At 29.7% G+C, this 10630-nt stretch overlaps 2 long non-coding RNA genes and 1 other non-coding gene across 3 annotated transcripts; 2 read left to right on the top strand and 1 right to left on the bottom strand.

Moving 5' to 3' along the window:
• Positions 1-643: 643 nt before the first annotated feature.
• LOC146933414 (U4 spliceosomal RNA) lies at positions 644-786 on the top strand. Its single transcript, XR_015009048.1, has one exon. It is a non-coding gene; the product is annotated as a U4 spliceosomal RNA (small nuclear RNA).
• A 7930-nt stretch (positions 787-8716) lies between these two features.
• LOC146933415 (uncharacterized) lies at positions 8717-9931 on the top strand. Its single transcript, XR_015007457.1, has 2 exons — positions 8717-8919; positions 9684-9931. It is a non-coding gene; the product is annotated as an uncharacterized LOC146933415 (long non-coding RNA).
• Positions 8913-10630, bottom strand: LOC146933416 (uncharacterized). Its single transcript, XR_015007458.1, has 3 exons — positions 10017-10630; positions 9610-9714; positions 8913-9338 (listed from the first exon to the last, which is right to left on the bottom strand). It is a non-coding gene; the product is annotated as an uncharacterized LOC146933416 (long non-coding RNA).

Here is a 10630-nt window from a genome sequence, read left to right on the forward strand (position 1 = left end):
CATAATATATGCAAGGTTCGGGGTTCGAATCCCGGCCACCAACAAATTGTCCTCGTGAACTTAGCTCAGTTGGTATGGACAATGCATAATATATGCAAGGTTCGGGGTTCGAATCCCGGCCACCAACAAAAAAAAGTTCGAACATTTTGTAGTAGAAAAATGGGTTTGTAACTTCTGTTGCATGAAATTAGGAATTTTAACTAAATGTTTCAATTATTTAATTTTTTTGAAAAGTAATGTTTCAATTATTTATCAAACTCTCTAACTATATCGGTGAGTGATTGTGGAGTTGCCAAAATCCCAGACCAAAGGAGTATCATATCTATACAATTTTAATTCAATACATTAGAGAACTTTTTTTCTCAAAGCAAAGTCTATATTTATAACACCCTTAGAGAAGGGAACTAGTGTGCGAATTTTTGGGTAAAGCTTGGAGCATCCTCAAATTTGGCAAAGCTTGAAGCCACCTCGGATATTGACTTGTTAATTCATGTGTCCTTTCCAAATGGTCTTCTCAATCTGCTAAGAAATGTTGCTTTTGGAACTTTCTTCTTTAGGGAGTAATTTTTTTCTTCTGTTTGTCTCATTAGCCTTGTAACCCAAAAATTATCGTTAACATTGTACCATTCCATGTGTATATGTGATCTTTGCGCTTGGGGCAATGACGCAGTCAACGAGGTACTAACCGAGGCGTATCTATTGCTGGTTGAAAACTATTTCCAAATCTCATGTATATGTTAGTAGTCATCCCACAACAAAAAAGTGATTGTTTGACTAGCCTTGTAACAAAAAAGAAAAATTGCAGTTAACATTGTACCATTGCATGTATATGTCAGTAGTAAGCCGGCAGCAAAAAAAAACGTGAAAAATGATAGGTTTCGTCAATGAAAAATGCATTTATTAGTGCAAAATGAAAATGTGAGGGGATCAAAATGAAAAGAAAAAAGAAAAGGATTATTGATGCAAAATTAAAAATTTTAAAGTGTGCAATTGCATCCCCTCAACAATGAATTGGCCCACCCCTATTAGAGCAACTGAATATTAAATAATTTTTTTAATATTTTTTATATAAAGTCTAATATTTTATAGATTATTTCTTAATAAAAAGTATCTTCTTCAAATAAATTATTATTTATACTGCTTATTAATTAGGATCCAAATTATAGTTTTGTATTAGGCCATTGAAATCTCACAAACGGACATGATTTGAAAATCAAAGGAGTGAGATAAAGAGTCTTGTTTTCTTCCTAATATTGACCAACACAGTGTCAATAATAGAGACACCGAAGGCACGAACGAGAACATGTTGCTCGTTGTTGTGCCATACTTCTTTCATGTTGCTCGTTGTTGTGCCATACTTCTTTCACCCATCCATAAGTTGATATTTGTACAACCATTTTGCAACAACTTTTTGACAACTTTCTTTCTCATACTCACATCATATTTTTATTCTCTCTCTTCCTTTTTTTTCTCTCTATTATTTTTGACCAATAGAAATAGAGGAAAATAAAGTTGTCATGAAAGTTGTCACCAATGGTTGTTCATATATCATTTACTCTTCCATGTCATTAGGTCATTGAAGGGGCAGGTATCGCCGAAGTTGTCCCATTCAACATACACCACCCTTTTGTATTTTCCCTTTCAATCATGATCATTCTTACATTACACCATTGTCACCATATATACCCTTTTTATTTTTTGCAATCATACTCATGCTTCATGTCATGTGCTTCTATCCTATACTTTTACAATCTTCATCTATAAATATATGATTTTATATTTACTGATCGCTAAAATTATGAAAATTGTAAGTTATTAAATTTGTGAGTATAATTTATAGGGTTATGCTAACAAGTGCCACCAAAATTAGTATGTTTGCATTGGATTCAACAATATTTTAACTTTAAAAAGTTAAATTCATCACTTTTTATCATTTTCCAACACAAAATTTTTATTTGTATCCTTTTAACCAATGCTCTAAGTGCACTCTTTAGCATTTCGCTAATTTATACTCCATCCGTTTTAAAATGAGTGTCGTTTTAGGTGTTTACACACATATAAGAAATGCAATGATTAAAAGAAAGAGAATGGTTATTTTACCAAATTATCCTTATTAACTATTGGTTAGTTTTAAAAGTAATAATTTGGAAGTTGTGTGCAGAGTATTAATTTGAGGGTACAATTGAAAAGAAAAAGTTATTATTGCATTGGAAACTGAAAATGACATTCATTTTGAAACAATTTTTTTTGGCTAAAGGGACACTCATTTTGAAACGGAGGGAGTATTTGAGTAGTACTAACAACACTCTCATTTGAACATTCTCTTTAATATTCACTCTCTTATTGGTTTAAATCATTGTAAGTCTACACTTTGAAAATAAAACACATAATAATGGGGGGACATGCATGAATTTCATCCAATAAAAAGTGAGTGATAAAGAGAGTGTTCAAAAGTGAGTATTGCTAACATTACTCTTTATAAGGAGGGCTTAACTTCATAAGCCTTTGGTACCTAATAGATATCCTAACGGGATAGAAAAGGCAAGTGAGGTTTATGGAGTAAATGAGTTTTAGTAAGCCATCTCTTTTAGCAGATCTTACATCTCTTTAATACTTTAAAAAATAAAATATAAAGATATAGAGCTATTGATAGTTGTTGAGTTTGTCTCGTTTAAAAGATGTGTGTGAGGTAATGGGTTATATAAATTGAGTGTTTTCATATACTCACTCCGTTTTAAAATGAGTGTCGTTTTAGCTAAAAAAATTGTTTTAAAATGAATGTCACTTTCAGTTTCCAATGCACTATTAATTACATTTTCCCAATAGTACCCCTTAATTATTACTATGCACACTACTTTCAAAGTACCACATTTTAATTTAATTTATAATGATGGGAAATGCACCAATAGTTAACAAGACTATTTTAGTAAAAGTGTCATGTTTATAGACAGCATTATTGCATTTCTTAATATGTGTGTAACAACCTTAAACGACACACATTTTAAAACGGAGGGAGTATTAAAAAATTATACATGCCTTCCAAAAATAAATTAGTGGTTGAGGCGATAAAAATCTTGAGCTATATTTAATGTCTCTCTTTTAACGAAATAAAGGCGGAGGTATCTTGAACTCCGAACACTCCACTTATTCACCTTGAAAAAAGTTAATTCTAACCACTAGGCTACTTGACAAAAAAAATGGAGGTATCTTGTTGAACTAAACGTGCTTTGGTATGATTTATTATCCTATAAATATGGATCTCAGTCAAAAGCCTTGTTAAATTGAATCAATAATACTAATAGGTTGAAACAATCCTCGCGATGGTTGGATTTATGTCAACCGACATTTCTCTTTATGTCCTCTAATATCTCTAAAGCCCCATAAAGATCTTGTAGTATCTACCAGATATACATTTTTTTGTCAAACATACATCTGGTAGATAACTCTAGATATGTATTTATGAGGACTTACAGATATTAATTAGGAAGTCTAAAACGAAACGTTCATTGTCAATTGAGAGGTCCGAAGGCATACATCTTAATTGATTAGCGGACGGTGTAAAACTAAAAGAAGGACACATCTATTAGATTTTGGAGGGATGTGTGGTTGCTTTATATATAGGGAAAATTACACTCACCTCCCTTAAGGTTTACTAAAATGACACCAACACCCCCTTTAGTTTTAAAACTTACACATACCTCCCTTAAATTCTTTTTAAATAGACAAACACCTCCCTTTTCTATTAACACCGTTAATTTTCCGTTAACCTTTTTTCTTTTAGAAATTTTTGGTCAATATTTAATCGTGATTCTTGAATTACTAGGGAGATGAAAAAAATGGCAAAAGCACCGTAAACACAGTTGATAACCATTTCATTGTTGTAATCAACCAAATCCATGATTGATAAAACTAAAAGCACCGTTAGGGCAATCAAACACAGCCGGTATCAACATTTGTAGCAATTTAATATAGAAAGAAAGCGTACAGTAGCAGTAGCAGATGTTCAGGAAGCCAAACACCGACACAATTTCTCCATTGCAAATCAAAGTTATGCATAAAAGTAACTCAACACAATTCAACAAATTCCCATACTAAAACAGATTTTTACTCGTATTTAATTTGGTTCAACAACCTTCACTGGGGAGTTTTTTTTTTTTTTATCCAATTACTTGTATTTAGATTTAGTTGATTATATTAGTTGATTCATAATCAATGGTAAGTTTAACAATGAAGTTTTTTTTTCCTGGAAAATTCCCTCAAAAAATAAAGATAATGGAAAGTTAATGGTGTTGATAGAAAAGGGAGGTGTTTGTGTATTTGATGAGAACTTAAGGGAGGTTAGTGTATGTTTTAAAACTAGAGGGGGTGTCAGTGTCATTTCAGTAAACCTCAGGGGAGGTGAGTGTAATTTGCCCTTATATATATATATATATATATATATATATATATATATATATATATATATATATATATATATATATGGGGCATATCACATGAGAATGAGATTTGTATGTGAGAATGATAAGAATAGTTTTCAGCCATTTGATTAAAATAAGTGGTTGAGATTAAAACACTTTGTTAAGTGACTCACGTGACTAGCTTCCACACTTGCCCAAGTAATTAAATAAGTTATCTGACAGACAATATTCCACCTCTCCTTTTCATTGGTGAACTAGTAAGATACCCGTGCTCCGCACGGGGACCCGTTGGTATGGATGATTTATTTAATTTCGAGGTTTTTTATATGCGAGTTTACACAAATAATGATATCAACTTATATAATTTTTCTCCAAAAAATAATATCAACATACATGATTTTGAAATATGTTTGCCAAATTAAAATATCAACTTGAAAAAATACTTCTTTAAAAACAAACTTTGAAAAATATTTTTTAGCAATGAAGACTTGTCTTGTGTATAATAATTATTTTAAATTTTTAGCAATGACAACTTGTCCTATGTATAATATTTATTTTAAAATTTGTATCACCGGCGACTTGCCCTGTGTATAATAATTATTTTTAAAATTATATCGTTGATGACTATTCACGTGCTTAATAATTATTTTAAAATATCACGTTTAAACGAAGTGCTTAATAATTATAGCGTAGTATAACCATTTTTCTAAGAACATTTTATTTAAAAATAACAATTTGTCCCGTGTATCAAAGTTAAGTTAGTCACAATGCACACTTAACCGATGGATTTTTGTTGAAGAGAGTTCAATATTATTGTAGAATTAAATTGATGTGAAATTTTAAATAGTATTTACGTTTTAGCAAGAACATTTTTTTTTTTACAAATAACAACTTGTCCCGTGTATCAAAGTTAGTTTAGGCGGTAACAACTCATCCCGTGTATTTGAGTTAATTTTGAAATTTTAGTCAATGTCCACTTCTCCCATGCATTTTATTTATTTACGATATTTTAGACAATGTCCACTTATCCCATGCATTTTAATAGATAAGGGTTTAATATAATTGTAGAATTAAAATGATGTGATATTGTAAATAGTATAAACGTTTTCCTAAGAACATTTTTTTTTATAAAAAACAACTTGTACCGTGTATCAAAGTTAGTTTAATGAACGACAACTTATCTCGTGCATTTGAGTTACTTTTGAACTTTTTGTCAATGCCCACTTCTCCCATGCATTTTAGTTATTTAGAGAATTTTATATAATGTCCACTTATCCCGTGCATTTTAGTTGATCAAGATTCAATATCATTTTAAATTTAAAGTGATGTGATATTCTAAATAGTATAAATATTTTATCATCCTGTGTATTTGAGTTAATTTTGAAATTTTAGTCAATGTCCACTTCTCCCATGCATTTTATTTATTTACGATATTTTAGACAATGTCCACTTATCCCGTGCATTTTATTTATTTACGATATTTTAGACAATGTCCACTTATCCCATGCATTTTAATTGATAAGGGTTTAATATAATTGTAGAATTAAAATGATGTGATATTCTAAATAGTATAAACGTTTTCCTAAGAACATTTTTTTTTTTTATAAAAAACAACTTGTACCGTGTATCAAAGTTAGTTTAGTGAACGACAACTTATCCCGTGCATCTGAGTTACTTTTGAATTTTTTGTCAATAACCACTTCTCCCATGCATTTTAGTTATTTAGAGAATTTTAGATAATGTTCACTTATCCCGTGCATTTTAGTTGATCAGGATTCAATATCATTTTAAATTTAAAGTGACATGATATTCTAAATAGTATAAATGTTTTATCATGAACAATATTTATAAACGACAACTTGTCAGGTGTATCAAAGTTAGTTTAGTCAGTGACAACTTATCCCGTGCATTTGAGTTTTTTTTCTGAAAATTTATTATGAATAATTGTCAAGTTCATGATAGTTTTATTTAATCAATGTCAACTTATCTCCTGCATTTTATTATGACATCTTGTCTCATGAATGATTGTTTTATTTAATCAATGTCAACTTCTCGTTATATTTTCGTTATTTCTGAAATTTTAGTCAATAATCACTTATCTTATGTATTTTAGTTGATGAAGGTTCAATATCATTGTAGAATGAAAGTGATGTGATATTCTAAAGTGTAGAAACGTTTTTTTTTTTTTGGTTACAAGTGTAGAAACGTTTTGGCATGAACAATTTTTCATAAATGACAATTTGTCCCATATATCAAAGTTAGTTTAGTCAGTGACAACTTATCCCGTGCATTTGAGTTACTTTTGAAATTTTAGTCAATGTCTGATTCTCCCATGTATTTTATTTATTTACGATATTTCAGACAATCCAAATTTTCCCACGCATTTTAGTTGATGACGGTTCAATATCATTATAGAATTGAAGTGAGGTGGTATTCTAAATAGTATAAACATTTTCTCAAGAACAATTTTTTATGAATGACAACTTGTCCCATGTGTCAAAGTTACTTTAGTCAGTGTCAACTTAGCATGTACATTTGAGTTCATTTTGAAATTTGCCCACTTCTCCCATGCATTTTATACATTTACGAAATTTTAGACAAAGCTCATTTATCCCGTGCATTTTAGTTGATGAGGGTTCAATATAATTGTAAAATTAAAGTAATGTGATATCCTAAATAGCATAAATGTTTTTGCAAGAACAAATTTTTATAAATAATAACTTGTCCCGTGTATCAAAGTTATTTTAGTAAGTGACAACTTATCCCGTGCATTTGAGTTACTTTGAAAATTTTGTCAATGCCCACTTCTCCCATGCATTTTAGTTATTTAAAAAGTTTTAGACAATGTCCATTTTTCTCGTATGTTTTAGTTGATAAAGATTCAATATCGTTGTAGAATTGAAGTGATGTGATATTCTAAATAGTATAAACACTTTATCATGAACAATTTTTTTTATAAATGACAACATGTCCTGTGTATCAAAGTTAGCTTAGTCGGTGATAACGTTTCGTGTTTATTTGAGTTAATTCTGAAAAATTGTTGATGAAAAATTGTCAAGTGGATGATAGTGTAATTTAATCAATGTTAACTTCTCTTGTGCATTATAGTTTTATTTAATCAATGTCAACCTCGCCAATCGATTTTAATTGAAGACGGTACAATATTTGTATAGAATGGAAACAATGCGATATTCAAAATTTTAGCACGTGTATAATAATAATTTTTAAATTTTAATGGTGAGAACTTGTCTCGTGCATCATATTTATTTTATAATATATTTTGGTGATGACATGTCACATGTTTAGTAATTATTTTAAAATTTATATCAGCGATGACTTATCTCTTGTATTAAAAAATTTAATTTTTTTCATCAATGACAACATGTCCCGTATATAATACTAATATTTAAAATTTTAAGAGTGACAACTATTTCCCTAAAACAAAATTGACCACTTTTATTGTCCATATTGATTATTTTAAAAAATGTAATAGCAACAACTTGTTCCATGTACATTAATAATTTAATTTGATGAAAAATTATCTTTAAATTGTATGAACAACGATTTGTCTCGTATAAAATAGTTATTTCTATTCGTATCAGCAGTGACTTATCCTGTGTATAATAATTTATTTAACGATGGATTGAAATGATGGTATAATTGATTCAACAACAAAAATGATGGTATTATAGGAAGAAAATGTGCAAAAATAAACTTATTTAGTGTTACTATTTCAAAAGACATTTAAAAACAAACTAAATGAGTATTAATTAACTCAATTAATAAAATTTATTTATTTTCATCATGACACTTCACTTTCTCAAATCCTCACACGTCATTTTAGAATTACACATCAACACATATTAACTTTTTATTTATTAATATTTAATAAATTGTTTACTTTTAACAAAACCTATCAATTTTCACACTCTCTCTCTCTCTCTCAGTAACTATTTCCATTTACTCTCTTTTGCTTGAAAACCACCACTTTTTCATCATATCTTTTTCTTCTCCACCATAAACCACCAACTCCGGCCATCTTTCGACCAGATCTACATCCTTCCAACGATCTTTTCTGAAGAAAAAAAATTATATTATTCATCATCTCATTCTCCTCTATCTTTCTATTAAATTAGATTTTCAGAAGGAAATGTCTTGATTATTTCTCATTTGTAAAAATGAGATTTCCGGCCACCGTTTACAACCTTTGAATGCACCACCACCATCACTAAACTAATCACTTCCTCCTTTATAAAACACACTTTTTTTTCTTTCTCTGATTTATCAATTTGATTTTTCAGACCGCCGACTTTAGAGGCCTTTTCCGGCAACTCCGATGTTGCTTTGTGAAAACAAAAATTGGATCCGCACTCTTGACCACCTGATTCACAAAAACCCCAAAGAAAAATCATGGTCTCGCAAACTTCATCGGAAACCACTGCACCTCCGCCGGTAACCACCGCACCACCGTCTGTAACCACCGCACCGGTGTGTTTTCTTTGTAAGTCTTCCTCCTCTATTTTTTTAGTACAATAACTCCACCTTCTCATATTTCTAATTTAAATTGATTTTTTTTTTGAAGAAATCTAATTTAAATTGTTTGTTTTCTAATTTTATTTAAACATCTAACTTTCTTTTTTCTCTTAAAAAAAATCTAACTTTATTATTATTAAATCTACCTACTGAAATTTGAAACTAAAATATACACAAAAATCTAATCTTATGCTATTTTGTTTAATTACATCATTTGTCTGTGTTTGTGCATCTAAATCACAAAGATTTGATTTTAATTTTAGATCCCAATTCTTGTTCAGCTCTAATGTCATTTTTTCTACTGCAAAAATCACCGGTTAGTAATGACATTGATTTATCAACCACTTCATCTCTTATCTGCGATTTATCAGCCACTTCATCTCTTATCTGCAAAAGAAAAAATCAGAATTTTTTCAACCACACCTTATACAGAAGAAAAAAAAATCTCAAACATTTTAGGCTGTTCTCACTCTTTTTATTATTATTATTTAATATATATTAATCATTTGTTTTGATCAATATTAGATTTTACTCGACACTTAAGTCTGGTAGAAAAAACATGTGAACTGGACACTCGTTTTTTAAAATAAAATAGTGGTGAACAAAAATTTGTTGAATCTCTAGAAATTACTATGCATAAAATTGAATATTTACTAACTCATATCTTTTTTGTTGTTGTTTTCTTATCATTTAGTGACCCTTGTGTTGACCGACCCTTGTGTTTATGTATAGTTTGCTGGAGAGACCTGATCATTCAAGTGTTCTGAAAAGAAAAGAAAAAAACATTTCCATTGATGAGAAAAAAAGCCTACTCTGTTTCATTGATAAGAAAAATGTATGGCTACTTTAGTTTGTAGTTGACATGAATTTTGTTCATATATATTTTTCTTTCATCTACCAAGTTTTTACATGTTTAAAGATTGAATCTCTATCACTCATTTTCTTTGTACCGTGTAAATTTATGTGGACATTTATATGAATCTCTATATACTAACAACTATTAGAAGTGAAGAAAAAAATGCAGTTTCACAAAATAATAAAGAAGGAAATAATTTCATCATTTACCTACTGTACTTGGTTGTCTCACATGATAGAGAAACATTGTTGTAAGTTTCCTGCAAAAAAAAAAAGATTAGAATTATAGTTAAAATGAAATTGAAGATGAGAAATAATAAGTGATTTGAGAGAGAAAGAAAAGAATAGTGAGAGAGAGAGTATTGAAATAGAACATGGAAGGAGGAGAGACAGTAAAGTGATTTGAGAAGTAGAGAGTCTCTAAAGTTTTGGGGAAGTGGTGAATAAATGAGTTTGAATTTGTAATACAAATTTGAGAGGCAATACTATTCTTTTTGAATTTCAAATTGAAGAGCCAAAAGTGTGAATTATTTGATTATTGAATGTCTGACATTAGATCTTTCTTTCAAAAGGCAACTTTTTCATTTCCATGCCAACCGATTTCTGTCCTTTTTAGTTATTATATAATGGGTATCATATTTTGAAGGGCAAATAAACTAAATTGTAAGCATTTAGTAGTTAGGTGACATCACAATGGTTAGGTGAGGTCATTTAGTCAGCTAAAGTAAATTTTAGACTTCATTTACCCTTAATTCTTTGAGGTGGCAGCCAATAAGGATAGGGCATTAATATATTTTCCATAACATCTTATTTTCTTATATTAA

This window comes from Medicago sativa, chromosome 4 (assembly GCF_051527215.1).
Source record: "Medicago sativa cultivar Bolivia chromosome 4, Bolivia_mono, whole genome shotgun sequence".
NCBI lineage: Eukaryota > Viridiplantae > Streptophyta > Magnoliopsida > Fabales > Fabaceae > Medicago > Medicago sativa.